Raw genomic sequence first — 23,880 nt, 5'->3', positions numbered from 1 at the left:
AAAAAAAAATAAAAGCATGCACCTTTTAAAGGGGAAAAAAAAAAAAAAAAAAAAAGAAAGTAAAGGAATAAAAGAGTGGCTGCTCCATGGGCAGAACAGCCCCGAGGGCTGCTGGTTTGCTATTTTTATCATTATTTCTTGATTATTTGCTAAACAAGGGGTGAATTATTCATGAGTTTTCCGGGAAAGGGGTAAGCAGTTCCTGGAATTGAGGGTTCTTCCCCTTCTTAGATCATATAGGGTAACTTCTTGACATTACAATGGCATTTGTAAAGTGTCATGGTGCCGGTGGGAGTGTCTTTTAGCATGCTAATGCATTATAATTAGGATATCATGAGCAGTGAGGACAACTAGAGGTCACTTTTGTTGCCATCTTGGTTTTGGTGGGTTTTGGCTGGCTTTTTTAGTGTAACCTATTTTATCAGAAAGGTCTTTGTGGCCTGTACCTTGTAACAACCTCCTATCTCACTCTGTGACTTAGAATGCCTAACCTCCTGGGAAGGCAGCCCAGCAGGTCTCAGCCTTATTTTACCCAGCTCCTAATCAAGATGGAGTCTCTCTGATTCAAATGCCTCTGACAATACCACGTATTTGGTGTTAGGAAAAAACTCTCCAGACTCACTTATCCCTGTTCTGTGGTGGCTAAGGGGAGGTCCAGGAACAGGGGAGAAATGAGTTTGGGTAGTTCTTCCCCAAGACCCTTACCAGTTATCTGCATTTTAAGAATTCTCTGGCTGGGTGCGGTGGCTCACAGCTGTAATCCCAGCACTTTGGGAGGCCAAAGCGGGTGGATCAACTGAGGTCAGGAGTTTGAGACCAGCCTGGCTAACATGGTGAAACTCCGTCTCTACTAATAATACAAAAATTAGCCAGGCGTAGTGGTGCATGCCTGTAATCCCAGCTACCTGGCAGACTGAGGCAGGAGAATCGCTTGAACCCAGGAGGCGGAGGTTGCAGTGAGCCAAGATCGTGCCATTGCACTCCAGCCTGGGTGACATAAGTGAAACTCCATCTCCAAAAAAAAAAAAAAAAAGGAATTCCCTATAGAAGCCAGATTCTTCAATGATTGAGTTGTGGCTTAATGGTAACTTGTCCTGGCTCCAGCACTTACTAGCTGTGTGATCTTGAGTAAGTTACTTATTCTTAAGTTTCCTCATCTGTGCAGTGGGGATGCCTGCCACACAGATTCTTTGCTCATTTTTTACTAAAATGTCTTATTCTCAAAGACTTTGTCTACATACCTCCTTCTTCCAAGTAAAAAAATCCAATATGAAATCATTATTTTATTTTGCCCTTCTAAGAATTAATCAGAAGGATCTGGAACAACTTAACTGCCTGAGGCACCTGTAGACAGAGAGCAAGAAACTTGTTCTGTATTCTGAGAGTTTGCTGGAGGTTTGCTCGAGGGCCAAGGTGTGCTTCTCCCAGGCTGTCGGGATGTTAGTAGTAACTCCAGGCCCTTACTCTCCTATGTCTCAACTATTATCCTCTCGAGATCTTTGAGTGTCTTCAGGCTGGTGAATCTCATAGCATGAGAGTGCTGCATGTTAGAGCTAGATTCCTAATAAGGAGGTGTCCCATGGTCAAATACACATTTTTCTAAGGAACTTAATTATCCTCATTCTATTCAATGACTGCAGCACCCCCCACTACCAGTGAGCATCAGGAGATTAATTCATTTGACAAATATTTGCCAAGTACCTACAAGGCATTGCTCTCCAGGAGCCTCGCTTCCTGTGGCTTTGCTGAGTTTCTAAGGTCTCTCTGGCTTTGTGGTTCTGGGGTTGAACCACATGTGAGGTGAGGGTTGGGCATGGTGGCACCATCCTGGGCAACAGAGCAAGACTCCATCTCTTAAAAGACATCTAGGGTGAGGGAGGAGTAGGTGAACTGAGGTCTTCTGCTGAGTCCTTGGGCTACTTTCTAAATTACACATTCTGATTGCCCTCTGCTCCTGCAGTGCCTACAGCCTTCCTCCCTCCTTCCATCTTCATAGGCTGAGGCCACTCCAGGGAAATCCTTCCAGAAGGAAGGTGAAGGAAGTGATGGGAGTCGGAGGGAGAGGCCCTGCGAGCCTGCAAGACCTGCAACTGGAAGGAATTGTAATCGCCCAATGGGTTCACCTTGCCCACTGCCTAGACAGAGCTGATTTATCAAGACAGGGGAATTGCAATGGAGAAAGAGTAATTCATGCAGAGCCAGCTGTGTGGGAGACTGGAGTTTTATTATTACTCAAATCAGTCTCCCCAAGCATCCCAGGACTGGAATTTTTAAAGATAATTTGGCAGGTAGAGGCTTGGGAAGTGGAGAGTGCTGATTGGTCAGGTTGGAGATGGAATCACAGGGGAATTGAAGTGAGGTTTTCTTGCTGTCTTCTGTTCCTGGGTGGGATGGCAGAACTGGTTGAGCCAGATTACTGGTCTGGGTGGTGTCAGCTGATCCATCAAGTGCAGGGTCTGCAAAATATATCAAGCACTGACCTTAGGTTTTACAATAGTGATGTTATCACCAGGAGCAATTTGGGGAGATTCAAACTCTTGCAGCCAGAGGCTGCATGATTCCTAAACTGTAATTTCTAATTTTGTAGCTAATTAAGGCAGACTGGTCCCCAGGTAAGAAGGAGGTATTTTTTGGAAAGGGCTAGTGTCAATTTTGTTTCAGTCAAACCATAAACTAAATTCCTTTCTAAGGTTAGTTCTGCCTACACCCAGGAATGAACAAGGACAGCTTAAAGGGTAGAAGGCAGATAGAGTTGGTGAGGTCTGATCTCTTTCAGTGTCGTAATTTCCTCAGTTATAATTTTCACAGAGGCAGTTTCAGAATCATGCCATAAGTCCTCCCCACTCCCCAAGTACCTGGCTTGTGCCAGTCCCTTAGTCCACTTTTCTACCCTCTTCTCTTCAGTCCCAATCCAACTGTGCTATAAAGCTCATATCCAGGGCCAACCCATGAGAAACTTCTCTCGATCCCCTAGTTGGAAAAATTCATTCCCTCTTCTGACCTCCCATGTAGAGACCATTTATAGCACGTTAGAACTCGATTCCTAATAAGGAGGTGCCCGATGATCAAATACACTTTTTTCCAGGGAACTTAATTATCCTCATTCTATTCAATGACTGCAGCATCATCCCCACCATCAATGAGCATGAGCAGATTAATTCATTTGACGAATATTTGCCAAGTACCTACAAGGCATCGTTCTCCATGAGCACATAGCTGTAAACAAAACACAGCAGCAAAGGACCCTACCCTCTAGGGGAGGCAGGCAATAGAAAAATAAGGAGATAATATGCGAATCATGACAAGCATTTTGAAGACAAAGTAGTGGAAGGGGATAAGGAGTAATGGGGGTAAAAGAGGTGCTGCTCTTTTATGTAGACCGGTCAAAGAGCAGAACCTGTAGAAAGTAAGTGAGCATCATGACCAGCTGTGAGAAGAGCAATGCAGGAAGAAGACGTGGTTAGTGCAAAGGCCCCCAGGAAAACTTTGCCTGATGTGTTTGAGCAGCAGCGATGAGGCCAGTGTGGCTGGCGCTGAGTGGGTGGGGTGGGGGAGTGGAAGATAATACAGTCAGAGAGGCTATGGAGGAAAGCCTTGTAGGACTGTGTAAAAACTTAGGCTTTGTAAAAGAGATGGGAAACCACAGGAACATCATGATCTGATTCAAATTGTCACAGGATCCCTCTGGCTGCGGTGTGGAGAGTAGCCTGTAGGAGACAAAGGGTGGAGACAGAGGGCCAGTGAGTAGGCTACTGCACCAGTCCAGGCAAACACTGAAGGCCTGTGTATATGTGTTGTTCCCTTGGTCTGTCTCAGGTCTCTTGAATAGTAAGAATGCTTTGCTCTGTCGAAGATGATTCTGTTCTTTACATAAGTAATTAAATGTCTTTCCTTTGTTGTTTCCTGATACCTAAATGCAGTAATATATGCTCATGATAGAAAACTTGGAAAATAAAGAAAAGCATTAAACAAGTAAAGATTTCCAACTCCTACAACTCAAAGAAAACAGATAAATCATTCTACTTTAGAGGTCTAAATGTATAGGAACTCATTGATTTGCTCATCAAAAGGTGAAGAGGGAAGAGTAGCAGCCCCAGGTAGAGCTACCCAGCGGGCAAGGCTGCCCTCAGGAACCACAGCCTTCCCTTTCCTAATGATTTCTACTCTGTGGCACCCACTCTTCCCTCCTCAGGGCTCTGGTGTTACCCTCCTTCTGGGTCTCCATCAAATCTGCTGTCAGCAAAAGATCCAGCTCATTCATCCAGCCCCAAGAGACAGGGCTTCACCTCAGGACAAGGGTGAGATGAATGAAGTCTTGGACACAGAATTTAAGAAGTCAAGAAACTCAGCCATCAAGATAAATCATATTCAAATGCAATGGTTTAAAAAGTTAAAATTAATTTTAAAAATCCATGAACAAAATATAAACATTTAAAATAAAGACAAGGTCCAACCTTGCACCTGCACAGTCCTGCCTTGCTCTCCGCACCCTAACCCAGCCCCGCTCAGCCCAAGAGCTTTGGATCTGAATACGAGTCGTTCCAGACTTCAAGGTCAAGTTAAAGTGTTAATCATCTACCAGAATGTGATTTCTAGCTTCAAAAAGAAAATCAAGAAAACAACTTCCACATCAATGCAAAGGTTTCCTCATTTCACCAGGTTTTTTTTTTCCCCTCTGTTTACCTGATAGTTTACTAAAGAGGTGAAGAAGTCTGTGGCTGAATGAACACATTGAATAATTGCAGAGACTTAAATTCTTAAATATTCAGCAAGATATTTTACCATTTTTTTTTTTTTTGAGATGAAGTCTCACTCTGTTGCCCAGGCTGTAGTGCAGTAGCGTGATCTTGGCTCACTGCAACCTCTGCCTCCCAGGTTCAAGCAATTCTCCTGCCTCAGCCTCCCAAGTAGCTGGGACTACAGACATATGCCACCACACCCGGTTAATTTTTGTATTTTTAGTAGAGGCAGGGTTTCTCCACGTTGGTCAGGCTGGTCTCGAACTCCTGACCTCAGGTGATCCACCCACCTCGGCCTCCCAAAGTGTTGGGATTACAGGTGTGAGTCACCACGCTTGGCCATGTCAGTTGTTTTTTTTTTTTTTTTTAGAGACGGAGTTTCTCGCTCTTGTTGCCCAGGCTGGAGTGCAATGGCGCCATCTCGGCTCACAACAACCTCCGCCTCCCGGGTTCAAGCCATTCTCCTGCCTCAGCCCCCGGAGTAGCTGGGATTACAGGCATACGCCACCACGCCGGGCTAATTTTGTATTTTTAGTAGAGACGGGGTTTCTCCATGTTGGTCAGGCTGGTCTCGAACTCCGGACCTCAGGTGATCCGCCCGCCTCGGCCTCCCAAAGTGCTGGGATTACAGGCGTGAGCCACCGCGCCCAGCCGGCCATGTCAGTTGTTTCTGCTGCTTGCTGTGTAGACTGCTGTGATGACCATCCTCTTATTGACCCTCCTGTGTCTCTGGAGCCCTGCCACCTGCCTTCTACCTGGAGCTTTCCTTCCTAGGTCCTTCTTCAACACCAGCTCCAGGATCTGCAAGACCTTTGGATATGGCCACTGCAGAAGGAAGGAGAACCACTTCCTGGAGAAGCAGGAGTGAGCCAGGATCTGCCACAGGAGACAGCCAGGACCCCAGGGCATGGGGTAAGGCGAGGAGCAGGTCCGGAGGGAAGATCTGAGGCAAAGAGGTAGAGTTCACAGGTCCTACACCCCTCGCACCTACACAGTGTCCCTTTTCTGATGCTGAGGCTCTCGCTGCCTTCCGAGGAGAAAGTGGCAATGTGTCCTGTGAAACCACAGACTTAACACATCTTCCAAAAGCCAGCTTGGCAGGAGGTCACTGCTAGAAGCATCTCTGAAATAATCTGAGCCGTCTTACCTGTTCCCCTTTTTCAGATGGGAACACTGAAGCAGCCATCCTGCAGAGTGAGTCTGCAGTGCTCCTGAGCCACCACCCCCCAGGCTTGGCAAACTCACTGCCTTCTTGTCTGTCACCTTGACTGCAGGGAGGACCATAGGTGCTCATTTCTGGGAGGGTCTAGGATCTGCCAGCTGCACATTGTCCCAAGTCAAGGGCTTCAGCAATGACAATGAACAAATTCCTTTCTCTTTGCAGAGAGCCTGTCACCTGTGCTGCCTTGAGATGCTGACGTCCGAGGATGCCCCAGACAGGGCCTGTGGCTGCTTTCTGAAATAGTGCAGCACCTTCTCTGCTTCCTCCTCAACCCTCTCCTTCACAGCAGAACCCAGCCTCCTTCCTCTCCCCACGGGCTTGTTTCAGCACTGTATTTGAAAAACTGAGCACCACAAGAATACAAACCACATTCCTTTGTTTTTTCATCATGTTATCCCCAGCACTTAGCACAGTGCCTGGCACAAAGGAGACAGTCTGTAAATATTTGCATAATGAATGAATAAATGAGGGCACGAGCACATCTCCTTTGCCCAGGACAGATGACAGGCTGAGGGTTTGAATCCAGGACTCTCTCACCCTAGCTCTCATTCTCACTGCATCCTCACCTTCATCCTCTACCCCCCACCCCCTCGCCGGGTTCTTTGGGGATGGCAGGGGTGGAGTTTCTGGCATCCAGTTCTGAGCATCAGCTCTGCCAAGTAGTGGTGGCCGGGGGGTTTTCATGAAAGAATCCCCCTCGCTGCCTGTGATGTTGGACATTTTTCCTTGTCTGTGTAGTTTCAGGCTTTGTCTCTCTGGCCTTATACAATATTTAAAAACATTCATTTTCCAGTTAAACAAACTGGATTGGATCCTGTTGTTTGCAACTAAGAACCTTAATATTGGGTGATCTTCCCAATGTTTTGCAGAACAGCAGCATCACCACTTTTCCTGGCTTCAGACTGGGCCCTACCAGTCGTAAGAAGAAAACCCATTACAACACCTACCTCTTAATGGCCACTCTAAGCTACACAAAGACCTGGGTGATGTTTCAACATTAAAGCCTTTTTTTTTTTTTCACTTTTGGGCCAGGTCAGATTTAGGGGTAGGTTGTTCTCCTGGACTCTCTGAAGGAGAAGGGAAGGAGCATGAGGGTCAATTGTCTGCTTATCCAAGAAATCCCCTTCCCTGAAGTTGTGTGTGTGTGTGTGTGTGTGTGTGTATCTCTGTGTGTGTGTTGTGGGGTGGTGGTGGTGGTTTGTTACTTCAGTTACAGCAATAACAACTACCCATTTAGTGGACACCGGCCACGTACCAGGCTCCATGCTTAGCCTTTTACACGCATTATTTCATTTAATTCCCAAGAATCCTGTGAAGGAGGGTGCATTATTGTCCCCAGTTTACAGAGGGGGATATGGAGGCATGGTGATGTCACGTAACTGCCATATTGTTTTCCTGGGGCAACTAGAACAAAGGACTACAGACTGACTGGTTTAAACAACTGCAATTTACCCTCTTAAATTCTGGAGGCCAGAAGTGTGAGATCAGGGTGTCCACAGGGCTGCGTTCCCTCTGAAGAAGCTGGGGAAAGATCTGTTCCAGGCCCCTCTCCTGGCTTCTGGAAACTCCTTGACTTGTGGTCGCATAAATCCAATCTTCACATAGTGTTCTCCCGTCTGTCCCCTTTTTAAGGACACCAGTCGTATTGGATTAGGGCCCACACTGCTGACCTCATCTTAACTTGATTACCTCTGTAAAGAGCCCATCTCCAAATAAGGTCACATTTGGAGGGACCTGGGGGTTACGACTCCAAGTAGCTTTTTTGGGAGGACAGAGTTCAACCCATAACATCTGATGAATGGCAGAACCCAGGCATATGTGACAGACCCAAAGGCTTTGTCCTTTGGGAGGAAGATTGTGTAAATTAAGAGCCCAGACTTTCCAGCCAGGCTATAAGAGTCCTAATTCTGGGTTTGTCTTAATTTGGGAATTTGGGGATCTAAGAAGCAGCTTATTAGGTAAGGTGGGCATGGGGGTGAGAAAGGGTGAGGCATCAAGCCCCCCATCACTGTTTGTGACTGAGCTTAATTCCATTGGGAATGCTGGGAGCAGGGCCAGACAATTCTTCGCAGCAGCTATCACCCCCTTTCCCTAGGAGAGCAAGTGTTTATGCACCAGTGGAGCTATTCAGGCACCAGTCTCCATATGGACTGAGGGTTTCCAGCTGATCTGGGCCTGGGCCCTCCTTGTGTGGCTTCCAAGGAAGCCCTGAGGCAAAGAGATGCAGACACTAGCATTTGGAAATCAGCTGGCAGCACCGAAGGAGTCACGTCCGGGATAAGGGTAGGGCACATATCTTCTGCCACACTCTGTATGTGGCTTTGAACAAGTGATTTAACTTGTATGTGTACTCTGTACCTGTCTTCTCCCTGTTTGGGGTTGTTGTGAAGCTAAGTGAATTAACACATGCTGAGCCCTTGGACCATGTAATGACTGCAACTTAAACATTAACTATGATTATTATTGACTAAATGATACTGCCCCCTACTGGAAAATGAGTGACCCGGACATCACTTAGAAACACTAGTGCTGGACGGCATTTGGGAGGGAATCTGAACCAAATTCCTCATTTCACAGATGAGGAATTCAGACCTAAGAAAGGGAAGTATCTTGCCCAATGTCACCCAGCTAACATATATGATCATTATAACAGACAACCCAGGCAGCCTCATTCACTTGTTCATTCATTCACTCTCGTGTGTGTATATATGTATATAATTATATACATATATAAAACAGACATGTATATAACATATATATAATATATGTATTTTATATATTTATACATATTATTTCTATTAATATATAATTACATATACACGTGTGTATATGCACATATGTATATATAATTACATACATATTCATATATATTATATATACACATACACATGTATATAATTATATACATATATGTGCATATATACACACATGTATGTATCACTAGTGTTTGTAAGTGATATCTGGGCCACTCATTTTTCAGTAGGGAATAATATAATTATATACATATATGTGCACATATATACATAATATATATGTTTTTGGAGACTGGGTCTTGCTCTGTCACTCAGGCTGGAATGCAGTGGTGCAATCATTGCTCATTGTAACCTTGAACTCCTGGCCTCAAGCAATCCTCCTGTCTCAGCTTCCCCAGTAGCTGGAACTACAGATATGTGCCACCATGCTCAGCTAATTTTTTAACTTTTTGTGGAAACAGCTCTCTCCATGCTGCTCAGGCTGGTTTGGAACTCCTGGCCTCGAGCAATCCTCTGGCCTCGGCCTCCCAAAGTGCTGGGATTACAGGCATGAGCCACCAGGCCTCACTCCCAAATATTAAGCACCTGTTTTGTGATAGGCACCAGGAAAACAATAATGACCAAAGCGGTAGCCTCCAAATTTGTTTGATCCCTCACACCGCCCATATCAGTAAAAGGTTTTTTTGTTTGTTTGTTTGTTTTGTTTTGGAGACAGGGGTCTCACTCTGTCACCCAGGCTGGAGTGCAGTGGCGCGATCTCAGCTCACTGCAACCTCCGTCTCCCAGGTTCAAGCAATTCTCCTGTCCAGCCTCCTGAGTAGCTGGGATTACAGGTGTTTGCCTGGCTAATTTTTGTATTTTTAGTAGAGATGGGGTTTCACCACGTTGGCCAGGCTGGTCTCGAACTCCTGGCCCCAAGTAATCTTCCCGCCTTGGCCTCCCAAAGTTTTGGGATTACAGGCATGAGCCACTGTGCCTAGCCCGGTAAAAGGTTTTTGAGCGTGCAGTTCCCATATTTATAAGTATATGCATATTGTTGTACTAATATGTACATTATAAGTATTCAATAATATAAATTTTAATAAAGTATAGGCTAGAAATGAATATAATGAAGTTTCTAAATATTGTCTTTCTGTGCCACAGTGCACCCCACTTAGGAGTTGGCTGGACCAGAACAGGTGAGGCAGAGGAATAGTTTCAGCAGCACGAACACTGCGGGAGCCCAGATGGAGGCCCTGAATCTCACCTGAAGAGGTCAAGGCTGGCGTCGCAGAGGAGGCAGCGCTCATCCTGGATTTTGAAAGATGAACTGAATTTTATCAGGTAGAAAGAGGAAAACATAAGCTTTTGGGCATGGCAAGGATGTGGACATTAGAAAAAGGATTCTAATTTCCTTTACCTCCCACCTCTCCGAAAGGAGTATTTGTATTGGTTTCCAAGTAGCTGTTCTGCATCATAGGAGACCCCAACTTATTCCTCAAAGTTCACCCAACCCTGAATATAGGTGAACCTGGAGTGCCCTCCGTGGGTAGAAGGGGAAGAGGAGTTACCTAGGAGAGATGGGGGAACTACCTCATTTGCATGAGAGTCGTGCCCTTCTCCCCTGTAGCCTGAGTTTCCTGCTTCCCTCTGCTCCACCCAGCTCATCAGGAGAGAGCCCACTACCTTTCTTACCTCTAAGAAACAGACCCATGGGGGAGTGGCATAGGTGTGTGGATGTTGGGATGGGAGAGGGATTTGGTGCTGGAAGAAGAAAAGTTGGGAAAGGCTTCTGAATAATGAAAACCCAGAATTTCATAGAAGTTAGCTCATTAATCAGCCTTAGCTTTCATACTTTCTCCAATGGGAAGCTCACCTCCTCTTGGCAGCAGGTTCCAGCTGACAGCACTTATTATTAGAAGAGCACTCTTGTTTCCCATTAAACTAGTGTATGGGCCAGGCATGGTGGTTCATGCCTATAATCCCAGCAGTGAGGCAGGTGGATTGCTTGAACCCAGGAGTTCAAGAACAGCCTGGGCAACATGTTGAAACGCTATCTCTACAAAAAATACAAAAATCAGCTGGGCGTGGTGGCATGCACCTGTACTCCCAGCTACTCAGAGGCTGAGGTAGGAGGATCACCTGATTCTGGGAGGTGAAGATTGCAGTGAGCCGTGATTGTGCCACTGTACTCCAGCGTGAGCGACAGAGTAAAATCCTGTCTCAAAAAAAGAAAAAAAAGAAACAAATATGTGTCCCCTTTGCCCCTGGCCCTGCATTTCCACACGGGTCCTGACTACTCTCAAGAAGCCCACTAACCAGGTCAGCTGTCTTTGTACTAAGACAGTTCTGCAGAGATTGAGAAATGGTAATCAAAGTACTTCCACCTCCCACAAAGTGTATTTTTGGTTCTTGTGCAACGTTTTGCTAAGTCCTCTCCATGAGCTTTCAGACTCTTAGGATTCATAGTTAAGAGAATCTCTCTTTTTAAATCTCCCTACGATTTCTGCAGAGGCTGCCAGATGGTAGCCCCCCTTGTGAGGTGCCCCTCACTGGGGATGGAGAGAGAGGCAACTGTAGGAAGAGGAGGGTGCTCAGTAGGGTAAGAGCTCCTGAATCACCCCCCTGCCTTGCCTCCCCCAGTTAAGCAAGAGCTGTGGCAATGGTAATTCAGAAATAGAAAAGAGGGTGGCTGAGAGGAGGGGGTAGGAGGTAGATGGTGGCAGGGGTCCAAGGCTCATGAAGGTGTTTCTGAGGATGCACCACTCTTCAAGTTCATTATTAGACCTCCCAGCTGCAAGGCATCATGGGAGCAATCTGTTTGGAATCCAGTGGGTTCCCAGCCAAAGATAGGTGCTCTCCAGCTCCTCCAGGTGGAGCCCCTTTGACAATACATTCACACACCTGCCTCCAAGAAGATGGGGGCTGGAGGGACCTTTGGAGAGCAAAATCTAACTGCCTCGCTGCAGATGAGAAAACTGAGGCATAGAGTGCTGGAATAGCAGGGATTGTTAAACAATTGAGGACGTAGACTCGGCGTTAGATAGAGCTAGTTCTCACTCACTGCCTTGTGGTCTCGCATATGTTTCTCAACTTCTCTGAACTTCAGTTTTCTTATTGATAAAATATGGATGATGACAATACCTGTCAATATCTCCAGCCAGAGACCACTAGGAATACCCCTCTTCCTAGCTGAACTAGAAGTCGAACAACGTGCGTTTATTACTCACTAAGGTTAAGGAGAATACAGACCTGGGTGATCACACAGTGACATCTCATCAAGGGGATGTTAGAAAGGACTTCTAGGACTCAGGCTTGTGTTAGTTGATTTGGGGGACGGTTTAAAGAAGCAGGCTTTGCATCGGATACTGTCAGGAAGTGCAGCAGTTCTATGACTCGGTATCTTAATAAATCTTAGCTGTAAGAAGGGATGACTGGATGGAGGTTAGAGCTGTAAGAAGAGCAGCAGTTGGTAAAGAAGCAGCCGATGTTCATATTAGCCAGGGGAGAGGGCTGCTTGATTATTTTTGTGGCTTGCTCATGTTTTGTCTGTATTCAAACATGATTACAGCTTAGGCAGTTTTGGTTTTGATCTGTCATGGGCAGAGCATGGCCTTGTCTGACATTGATGTTTTGCAAAGTTGTTCATGTTCAGCAGGAGAACATCAAGGCCCAGCTGAGTGTCAGGACAGCTCCTGGAAGTCAGGTCTGCTCTTTTTTCTTCTCTCTCTCTTTCTTTCAAGACAGGGTCTTGCTCTGTCACCCAGGCTGGAGTGCAATGGCATGATCTCGACTCACTGTCACCTCCACCTCCTGGGTTCAAGCGATTCTCATGCCTCAGTCTCCCGAGTAGCTGGGATTACAGGTGCATGCCACCATGCCTGGCTAATTTTTGTATTTTTAGTAGAGACGGGGTTTTACCATGTTGGCCAGACTGATCTCAACCTTCTGACCTCAGGTTCAGGTGATCTGCCTGCTTTGGGCTCCCAAAGTGCTGGGATTACAGGCGTGAGTCAGCCTCTGCTTTTTTTCTCATGTTGATCTCATAGAATCATAGTGATAATTAAATGCTATGATATTTGTGAAATTCCTTGTACAAGTACCTGGCAGAATAACTTCTCGATAAATAGTGCTTGGATGATAAAAGTAATTGTAATAATATTCATTAGTAATAATAATGAATAAGTTTATAATGGAAAAGAGCTTGGTACTTATTTATTTATTTATATTTTATTTATTTATTTATTTTTTGAGACGGAGTCTCGCTCTGTCGCCCAGGCTGGAATACAGTGGCTGGATCTCGGCTCACTGCAAGCTCTGCCTCCCGGGTTCATGCCATTCTCCTGCCTCAGCCTCCCGAGTAGCTGGGACTACAGGTGCCCGCCACCACACCCAGCTAATTTTTTGTATTTTTAGTAGAGACAGGGTTTCACCATGTTAGCCAGGATGGTCTCGATCTCCTGACCTCGTGATCCGCCCGCCTCGGCCTCCCGAAGTGCTGGGATTACAGGCGCGAGCCAAGGAGCTTGGTACTAATTAGAGGGGTTAGGCTTTAGTGGCTATTACTATGTGACTATTTAGTAGATACTACTGTGTGACCATAAGCAGGTGACTTCACTTTTCTGAGCCAGTTTCCTTCCCTGTAAAATATGGGAAAAAGCTTGATGTGGTGGCTCACTCCTGTAATCCCAGCACTTTGGGAGGCCGAGGTGGGTGGATCCCTTGAGGCCAGGAGTTCCAGACCAGCATGACCAACATAGAAAAACCCCATCTCTGCGGGATATCTAGGCAAAGATGTTGGGTAGACACTGATTTATCCATGCACTCATTCAGCACATGTTTCTTAGAAAGGGTATTCGGTGATTGAAAGTGCAGACCAGACTCCATGGATTCAAATCTGACTCTGCCAATTTACTGGTTGTGTGGGCAAGTCGCTTCACTTCTCTGTCATTATTGATGCATCTGTAAAATGCGGTTGGTAATAACAGCTCCTGCCTCTTTGGTTGTTACTGAGGGAGGGGAGGTTAATACATGTATAGACTTTGGAATAGTGCCTGCACTCAGGAAGGACTCAGTAGCCACGCTATGGTTGAGTGCCGACTGTATGTGCTGGGCACTGTTCTAGGTGCTGGGTCACAGGAGTGAAGGCAGCACACAAGCTCCCCACCCTCCTGGAGCTGACATTTCAGGAGAGAATAATAATTGAGTGAGATAAGTTTCAGGTGGTGATAACTGCTATGAAGAAAAGAATTCAGGGAGGGAGGGATAGCATTGGGAAAAATACCTAATGTAAATGACGGGTTGATGGGTGCAGCGGGCCAGCAGGGCCCATGTATACCTAAGTAATGAGCCTGCACATTGTGCACATGTACCCTAGAACTTAAAGTATAATTTAAAAAAAGAAAGAAAATAACCCAGAGTACAGGGTAAAGAGGGGCCAGTTTAGGCAGGATGGCTCTGAGTGGAGTGAAGGAAGGAGCCGTGTAGGCCTCTGGTGGATGCAGAAGAAAGAATGAATGCATGGCCGGGTGCGGTGGCTCACGCCTGTAATCCCAGCACTTTGGGAGGCCGAGGCGGGCGGATCACGAGGTCAGGAGATCGAGACCATCCTGGCTAACACGGTGAAACCCCGTCTCTACTAAAAATACAAAAAATTAGCCGGGCGAGGTGGCGGGCACTTGTAATCCCAGCTACTCGGGAGGCTGAGGCAGGAGAAAGGCGTGAACCCCAGGGGGCGGAGCCTGCAGTGAGCCGAGATCGCGCCACTGCACTCCAGCCTGGGCGACAGTGAGACTCCTTCTCAAAAAAAAAAAAAAAAAAAGAATGAATGCAAAAGTCCTAAGGCAGGAACAAACTCCTCCTGCATGACAGAAAAAGATAGGCAGGGGCTTGATCACAGCCATGACAAGGTATTTAGATTGTAATTCCAGGTACAGTGAAAACCACAGAAGGGCTTGGCGCACGAAAATAACGTGATCCGATTTAATTTTTAAAAGGTCACCAGCTGCCATGAAGAGAACATAACACACCAACAATGGAGAGAGGTCTGGAATGGGCAGAGATCTGAGATTTTTCACTCAGTTGGAAAATGGTACAGCAGGAGTGGCTGACATGGCCCAGGGGTTGTATGTAGAATCACAACGATAGGAAAAGGGCAGTTCTGCTCTTGCCTTACCGCGTGATCCTGGAGAGTGTCACCTGTCCCTCAGGTTCTCGTTTACAACAGAAGGTGGCGCCAGGTGTGATAATTCAAGCATCCCTTTTAACACTCATGTAATCATGTAATGCTGCCAATAAACACTGCCATAAGGATCTATTTTACAGTTATGCTCCTTAGAAGCATTTATGAAGCATTTCACACGAATTCTTCTAGTACTTGCTGTGAATGCAGCCTGCCCCTGCAGGGCCTGTGCTATGCTGCCTGAACTTGGGATGCCAATTCAGCCACTGTTTTCTCCTCTGTAAGGTGGGGATGACAAAATCTGCTCTGCCCACTTCTCAGGAATGCATGAAGTATGACATTAGAGAAACCCTGGCAAAGAGTTTTTTTTTTTTGAGAGGGTGGCATAGAGAAGGGGTTTCTTTCTTTTTTTTTTTTTTTAAGTTACTTTACATCAGGGACTTTTTTTTTTTTTTTTTTTTTGAGTCAAGAGTCTCGCTCCATCACTCAGGCTGGAGTGCGGTAGCGTGATCATAGTTCACTGCAGCCTCGACCTCCTGGGCTCAAGCATCCTCCCACCTCAGCCTCCTGAGTAGCTGGAACTACTGGCACACGCCACCGTGGCTGGCTAATTTTAAAAAACTTTTTGGAGAGACAAGTTATGTTGCTCAGGCTGGTCTCGAACTCCTGGGCTCAAGCGATCCTCCACCTTGGCCCCTTGGCTGATTCTTTTGGAACTTTCTTCCTTGTGTGTAAATTTAGGTGTGTTACCTAAATTGTTACTATTTGATTTTTCAGGTTTAAGACTTACCACCATGGAAAACAAGGACTTGGCTTTCTTTTCCATCTGCCTCCATGACTTTTACAAACCCTTTCTATAACTCATCCTCCCAGTGGAGTTATACTATAATGTTAATCAGATCAATATTCGATATTCAGGTTTAAATCCAGGTTCCCATTCCTGGACTTTTCCCCATACCTGTTGAGACGACACTACATACGGCTTCCTTCAAAAACTAGAAGCATCTGGGAAATGGAGAATTCTAGCGTTGCTTCTCCTTCTTAGGGAGATGGTGTTATGGATAACAGAGAATTAATAGCACAAGCTTTGGTGTCAGAAGGACTAGAGTGTAATTCCTGGCTTTGCTGGTCCTGGCTGCAAGACTCAAGCCAATTGCTTTCTCTGCCAACTTTGATTTCTTCACCTATAAAGAGGTGTGAAGTTGTGGCTGGGCATGGTGGCTCACGTCTGTAATCCTAGAACTTTGGGAGGTCAAGCTGGGTGGATCACCTAAGGTCAGGAGTTCGAGACCAGCCTGATCAATACAGTGAAACCCCATCTCTACTAAAAAAATACAAAAATTAGCCAGGTGTGGTGCTGTGCGCCTGTAGTCCCAGCTATTCGGGAGGCTGAGACAGGAGAATTGCTTGAACCCCAGCCTGGGTGACAGAACAGAACAAGACTCTGTCTCAAAAAACAAAACAAAACAAAACAAAAAAAAAAGAGGTGTGAGGTTGCATGTAAGCTTCTTAGGTACGTGCCTGAAACAGAGTAAATAATCAATTAAAATGAGCTCTTATATTCCGCCCCCATCCTGCAAAGAAAATAACTTTTATTGAGAGATTACTCAGTAGGCACATAATACCGCCTTATTTCTTCTTCCACCACACTCCCTCCATTTTCCCATGCTACAGAGGAAAACAAGGCATTCAGAGTGACTCAGCGACCTGCTGAGGTCACACAGCAATAAGAGTAGGGGAGCAGGAGCAGTGCTGTGCACCTGTAATCCCAGCTACTCAGGAAGCTGAGGTGGGAAGATCCCTTGAGCCCGGGAGGCAGAGGTTGCAGTGAGCTGAGATTGCACTACTGCACTCCAGCCTGGGTGACAGAGCAAGATCCTGTCTCACAAAGGAAAAAGAACAGTAGGGGCAGGATTCCCACTGAGGATCTGCTCATCTGACTTCTGGAACAAAGAAGTGGACAATAAAAGAAGTGGAGCTCAAGGCCCCTGCCTTATGGCCCAGAAACTCTTTCTTGGACTGGGCTGGGGACAGGCATGTCCTAGCTGGCTGGACCTCACAGGGCACACATGGGAGAGACTCAGCATCTGGAAACTAGGGTGTTACTCCCTACTCCTCTTACCTTGAGCTAGCTCTCCAGTGGGTTTCGAGCTTCAGTGCACAATACATACATGATCTGAAAAGCCTCAAGCTGCAAATCTGGTTTAAAGAGGTCCTGTGTGAGTTGTGTCTCCAGAAACTTGGCAGAAATGAAGTCTTTCTGGAGGAATCTACCTTTGAGGTCTCAAAGAATTCCCACAAGATAAAGTTCTAAGGCACCTGAGCTCACAGTCAAAAATTACAAAATAAAAGGGGAGCAAGGCCTGGTGAGAGTCAACTGAAATGACAGAGAATGCAACAAAACCCACACAGCCTAAGATTTCCAAGGATAGAAAAACAAGCATATCAAACAAGTATGTTAAATATATTGTTCAGGGATGAACACATATGTGGTTAAACTGTAAAGCAAAGAACTGATAAGCATAAATTTTAAGTTGTTTTGCTCTAAGGGGGAAGGAAAGAGAAATGACATTATAGGAACACAGAAAGATTCACAGATCATATTAATATCCTGACAGCAAGTGCTCATACATCCACCACCCACATTAATTTCACAAGTGTTTGCTCTGTTGTTATTCTTTGTATTTTCAACATGTCTTATAAATATTATTTTGCTGTCTACAGTTTCATAAACACAATAAAAATATAGCTTGGGGCTGGTTCATTCTGATTGCTTGCATGCATGAGTCCACCTTCCCTCTAACCATCAGACTTCTTATGTTGGGTAAATATATGGTTGCACAATTTTTTCCTCCTTTTTCTAAGCTGGGTGGAGAATGTCTTCCCCACATGTTTCCAGTAATTTCAGATGTTGCTTTCTCTGCCCATAGTTTCCTTAGGCAGAGAGAATAAATCCCCCTGCTGGCTGCCTAGAACACTTTTTAAAAAACCAATCTCTTATCAGAACTGCCTGTTTCCTTGTCCGTCTCCCCTACTGGGCCACTGGGCCTCACGCGATCCTCCCGCCTCAGCCTCCCAAACTGCTGGGATTACAGTCAGAAGCCAGTGCACCCAGTCCCAGATTTTGTTTTTCTAATACAGTTCCACTAGTTCTATTAATAGCTAAAATGTAAACACTGAAAATTCATTTGAAACTAAAGAGGGGAAAAGCAAGTAAAAGAGGTTTTTAAAAATTAAACTATCATGGAAACTGGTTTACCCACAATTTTGGTCCATAGCCTGCATTGGATTACCTATTGGGGAAAACAAAGTTTAGCCATGTAAACAGGTTCCAATTTGTCAAAAATATAATTTAGATTCAACCATCTTTTGTAAACTGGTAAGTTTGTGTTGCTGTCTCATGGCTAGAGTTCCAAGGTAAAAAAGATAGGGCCTTTGTGCATGTACCCATGTGTTTTGTTTTTGTTTTTGTTTTTTTGTTTGTTTTTTTTGTTTTTTTTTTTGAGATGGAGTCTCGCTCTGTTGCCCAGGCTGGAGTACAGCGGCACAATCTTGGCTCACTGCAAGCTCCACCTCCTGGGTTCATGCCATTCTCCTGCCTCAGCCTCCTGAGTAGCTGGGACTACAGGCGCCCGCCACCACACCTGGCTAATTTTTTGTATTTTTAGTAGAGACGGGGTTTCACCATGTTAGCCAGGATGATCTCAATCTCCTGACCTCATGATCCGCCCTCCTCGGCCTCCCAAAGTGCTGGGATTACAGGCGTGAGCCACCATGCCCAGCCACATGTACCCATGTGTTTAACTGAAGGTTCTTACCTAGGTGAACAGGCTATTAAAATGGTTAACAAGGAAATAACTTGAAATGATGACTAGTTTTGTCTAATATCTCAGTTCTCATAGTCATCTAGATAAACTCCTAAAAATAAATACAGTAAATATAAATGGGATAAATGCTTGAAGGTAAACTTTTTGTTTAGTTTAGAAATCTGACAGTCATTTAAAATTGGACATAGATGTCATTGGACATCTGGGTGATGTCCAATTAAGAAAGGGTTATGATATGGGGAAACATTTCTAAGAATTGTGGAGTTGTTCTCATCTATAAAATGCTGCTGTCTAAGTACAAAGCCCTAGCTGATAACTCTTTCTTTCAACTTTAATGTCAGCTCCTGTAATTATTTTTTCCCTTCAGTTTCTAACCACTGTTGTGGCCTGATGCTAAAACATTTTATTTCAAAGGTCTAGAAAATCAATGATTTTCTCCAGGATAACTTGATTCTGTACTCAGACTCAGTTCAGCATTGCTTGCATCCCAGTTTTTTGCTAAAATTTAAGGTTACTAAGAATAAAAATTCTAGCTAATATATAATCGCTTTTTTTTTTTTCAGAGCAGGTGTGGAAGTTTATTTTTAAAGGTTTTTGAACAGTAAAGAAAGGAAAACACACTTGGAAGAGCCCCAAGTGGGCACCAAGGTCAAGTGCCTATAATTTTGTATATAAAAAATGTGCCAAAGATGATGTTCCTTTTTCTCCCCCAAGATGGAGTCTTGCTCTGTCATGCAGTCTGGAGTGGAGAGGCATGATCTCGGCTCACTGCAACCTCCACCTCCCAGGTTCAAGAGATTCTCCTGTCTCAGCCTCCTGAGTAACTGGGATTACAGGTGCCCACCACCACGCCCGGCTAATTTTTGTATTTTTAGTAAAGATGAGGTTTCACCATGTTGGCCACGCTGGTTTCGAATTCCTTACCTTGTGATCCACCTGCCTCGGCCTCCTAAAGTGCTGGGATTACAGGTGTGAGCCACCAAGCCCAACCAGATGTGTCTTTTTTTAAAAAAGGAATTATAAGAAAGACATAAAATATGTTCTTTTTTGAAAAAAATAAATGTCTAATTCGGAGGTTATTTAAAGGTTATTTATAAAACAAGATAGGAACCAGTAAGTAGGAGAGAGAGATGTGAAGAAAGTTATGAATATGAAGGTGAATTTTTGGTAAAAAAGTTATAAAGAAAGGAGAATAATTTTGTATGAGAAAGGACCTTGTATGGCAAATTTTTGTCCTAAAGTGAAATGACTGGTTAAAAAAGAGAAAGTATTGGGCAAATCAGAAAGTCCAAGTTGCAAATGGTCTGTGTAAGTCATGATAATGTTCATGAAAGGGAGTTTATGAAAGGAATTTTGTACATGATTATGTTGGCTATAATTAAAGGGAAATTATTTATGATAGTCTCTCTAATAATTGAGCTTTAATATTAAAAGTACAATACTGCAAAACTAAAAAGTATTGGTTAAAAGAAGGTTTTCTTAAAATATTAATTTGCTCTTAATAAAATTAAAAGAGGTTTTGACTTTTAATTCCATAACCTGTTTCTTTTTGAAAACTTCTCGGATTTATACCTCAGAGGTTCAACTTTTGCTGTGTCTTGCTGCTTTCAACTTTTTCTTCCCTTTCAGCCTGAGTTGATAACTTTTTTCCTCAACTTTTTCATAAGCTCCTGTAACTTTTTTTACTCCAGGTCTAAATGCTATTATGGCCTGGTGCTAAAATATTTTATTTTGAAGGCCTAGAAAAGCAATGTTTTTATCCAGGATAATTTCATTCTGTAACTCTTGGCTTTTCTTGAGATGTCTGAATTGTTCCATGTAACCAGGAAACTTCTAGTTTCTAGTTTCCTCTATAATATAACTTATGTTCATAACCCTGGCCATGTTCTTCCTGTGTCTGATTAATTCAAATACCCTTTGCATTAGGTTTGACTTCCAGGTTATCTAAATGGGTTTCCCATAAGGAAAAGCAATCACACTACAGAAGGTTTTTCTTTGCCTTTTGGTGACTGGCCTAAGAAATAAAGATTTTACTTTTTTTTTTTTTTTTTTTTGAGACAGAGTCTTGCTCTGTCACCCAGGCTGGAGTGTAGTGGCATGATCTTGGCTCACTGTAGCCTCCACCCGCTAAGTTCAAGTGATTCTCCTGCCTCAGCCTCACGAGTAGCTGGGATTACAAGCTTCGCCACCACGCCTGGCTAATTTTTGTATTTTTAGTAGAGATGAGGTTTCACCATGTTGGCCAGGCTGGTCTTGAACTCCTGAACTCAGGTGGTCCGCCTGCCTCAGCCTCCCAAAGTGCTGGGATTACAGGCGTGAGCCACTGTGCCTGGCCGATTTTAAATTTTTATGAAGATAATTCTTATGACGGAAAAACGAAGCAGGCAAGAAAAGGAAAAAAGAAGAGAATTCCTGTGTTGTCTTTATTAGGTTTTTCATTACTTAGGAAAACTGAGCTTTACAAGGGATAAGGTTTTTATACCCATGTAACTTTTTTGTTGCTCCTTTTGCTTTTACAGTCTTTTGCTTATCACTCTTTGGTTAAATGAATGACTATTATTTCACAACGACCTGTGATTCTGTTTTGATCAAATTGAGGTTTTAACATCTTTAATAAATGTCCTCAAAATCAAAATCCTAAATTAAGTCTCTGACTTAAGACTTATTACTGGGGACTTGTCAAAGCTATACACATTAATTTTTGCAAGGTTTTACAGCTTCTGATCAGGCTATGAACTCTAGTATCGCCACCTCCATCCCCATTAAAAGGGTCCTTATCAGGTGCTGTTAGCTACTTTGTGCTTTTAAGTTACAGGGCTTTGACTCCTGAGTACAAATATCTCATTTAAAGAAGGCACCAACTTCTGCCAATATCTCACACCAAACTCACGTTAACCAAAGCCTTGCTTTCAGACTCAGGAGAAGGTGACAATCAAAGTAAACTGCTTTCATGAGACACAGGGCCAGGCCTGTATTCAAAGATTCACTTGATAATTTTGCCTCTATCTGAATCCTTGATAGTAAATAATTTAAATATTTAGCTACCTGTGAGCTTCCTTTTTCTGTCATTCTCAGAACTAGGCAACACTTATGACCTTTGTATTTGAAATGTTGCTAATTCTTTATGTTTTGTTTTGTCTCCAGAATTTGAAAACTATTCAATCCCACTAGGTAGATCTGTTTTCCACCGCCAACAGACTGCTGCTAAAGCTATCCAATATCAAGCACCATGCCTCTAGGCCCAGGGACCATTGCAGAAGAGGTGAGCGTCTGAGATTGTAAGAGGCAGTTTCAAGGGATAAAATTAATTCAGACGCTCCAAACCAAAGACAGGCACAAGGATGCCTAAATAGGGAATGGCTCAATACATAACACTTATAGATAAGTCGATTTTGTAATCTTGCATTTTGGCTTAGGTTTTTTTGCTCTTACCTTGTTTAAAAGGTTTTAACGGTTAATGAATGCCTGCCCACCTCCATTCCCATCTGGCCTAGAATGTTTAATTGACTATAAGTTGTTGGACTCAAGCATCTTAGCCATTGGGGACCCACTGAGGGACGTGATGGACTGGGCTGCTATTAACTAATCCAGAATCCAAAATAGAGATCATAAGACAGACAGAATGGACTCTGTGGCAATAAGGTACCAAATTATAAACAGGACCAAAGGCCATGCCAAGCAAAGGTTAAGTCACACCCCTTCACACTTCAAGAATAAGCTATATTCTAACTGCTGCAAGATTTTTCTTTTTTTTCTAGTAGTAGAACAAGCACTAGCCTTGAGATTGGCAATATTAAAACAATTAGAGCTCATCTAATTCATAGACACTAACTGACCCCCTCTTCCATAACTACAGCTTTGATTGGACAAGAGACTGACTTCAATAACTTTCTCCGGATAAGAAAACCACTGACCACGGGCTGGTTCTGGCTGGTTTACAGAGATTACGCATTTGCATGCCTCTGTGTCCTGAAAAGACCTTTCAATATATAGGGCCTGACTGTAATACATTTAAATGTTGTCTCCATCTCAGAGTGAACCTGGGTCTTATATTACGTGCATGTTTGTTCAATACGCATGTGTCAAAAGCACCTTCATGAATGTTCATGGTCTTCCTGTAACCTGTTGAATATGTATGTTTAGCCAAGCTGTTCAGCATAAAGCTCCTACCCCAACCCCTCCTCTTTCAAAGTGTCTATTTCCCATCTTTGCCGGAGACATGCTTCCAGCCTGCGAGATGACCACCTGCCAGGCTGTAACCCTTTACAAAAAATAAAGTTTCCTCTCCTTTTCTAAATTTCTAAATTGCATGTGTGTGTGTGTGTGTGTTTACGTGTGTGTGTGTTTAGGTAACAGTGTGCAGTCTATCTCTTTCCCTATGTGACGCACAAGAACTTTATTGTCATTGTGTTTACTTGTCGCTTTATAAGATGACAAGCTCCTAGAGGGTGGCGCCTCTGTTTGGCAGTGTATGGGTATGCAGTAGGTACTCACAAACGCTGGTTAGACACCTGCAGGCTTGTACTAAGGACCAGGCTTGGCAAACGTCAGTGTTTGAGGGAGTCTGATTTGAGAGTCTAGAAGTTGAGAATCATGGCAGGAGATGGACTCTGCTATTCAGCTACTGTGAATCAACCTTGGTCCCTGTTCTTGGGGGAGACCACAGGCCAGTGGAAAAAACAGAGATGTAACTGTAATTGCTGGTAGAGTTATGAGTAACTCTGTTGGGTAGGCCATTTGGTAGGAGGCAGAGAGCTGGAGACAAGGCCTGTGTACTTGCAGAGAACATTGTTAGCAGGACTGGCCTAAGGGCACCTTTCTCCATTCATCAGAAAGGATCAAAGCTGCTGCTAGGAGAGGAAAAGGGAGCTGGACCAGCCCTGGCTGTAACCCTTTACAAGAAATAAAGCTGTGAGAGAACCTGTGGAATCATTTTCAGCTCAGAACACGGAGCACTATTTTTACTCTCTCTTATGGGTGGAATTGTGTCCCCTCAAATTCATATGTTGAAATCCAGTACCTTGGAATGTGGCCTTATTTGGAGATAGAGTCTAAATAAGCAATCAAGTTGAAATGAGGTTATAGGGTGATCCCTAATCAAATATAACTGATGCACTCAGAGAGACTATCTTATTTTATGTATTTAAAAAAATTTTTTAAATTTAAATCGTTTTTGGGG

At 44.1% G+C, this 23,880-nt stretch overlaps 1 long non-coding RNA gene across 1 annotated transcript; it reads left to right on the top strand.

Annotated features, from left to right (window-relative positions):
* Positions 1-7,917: 7,917 nt before the first annotated feature.
* LOC116461233 (uncharacterized) lies at positions 7,918-22,978 on the top strand. Its single transcript, XR_004246017.2, has 4 exons — positions 7,918-8,244; positions 9,858-10,037; positions 21,846-21,963; positions 22,558-22,978. It is a non-coding gene; the product is annotated as an uncharacterized LOC116461233 (long non-coding RNA).
* Positions 22,979-23,880: the final 902 nt, after the last annotated feature.

The sequence above is a fragment of the Hylobates moloch genome, unplaced genomic scaffold, assembly GCF_009828535.3.
Source record: "Hylobates moloch isolate HMO894 unplaced genomic scaffold, HMol_V3 SCAFFOLD_21, whole genome shotgun sequence".
Taxonomy (NCBI): domain Eukaryota; kingdom Metazoa; phylum Chordata; class Mammalia; order Primates; family Hylobatidae; genus Hylobates; species Hylobates moloch.
Note: the sequence above shows the minus strand (reverse complement) of the source record. Positions and strands in the feature narration are given on the sequence as shown.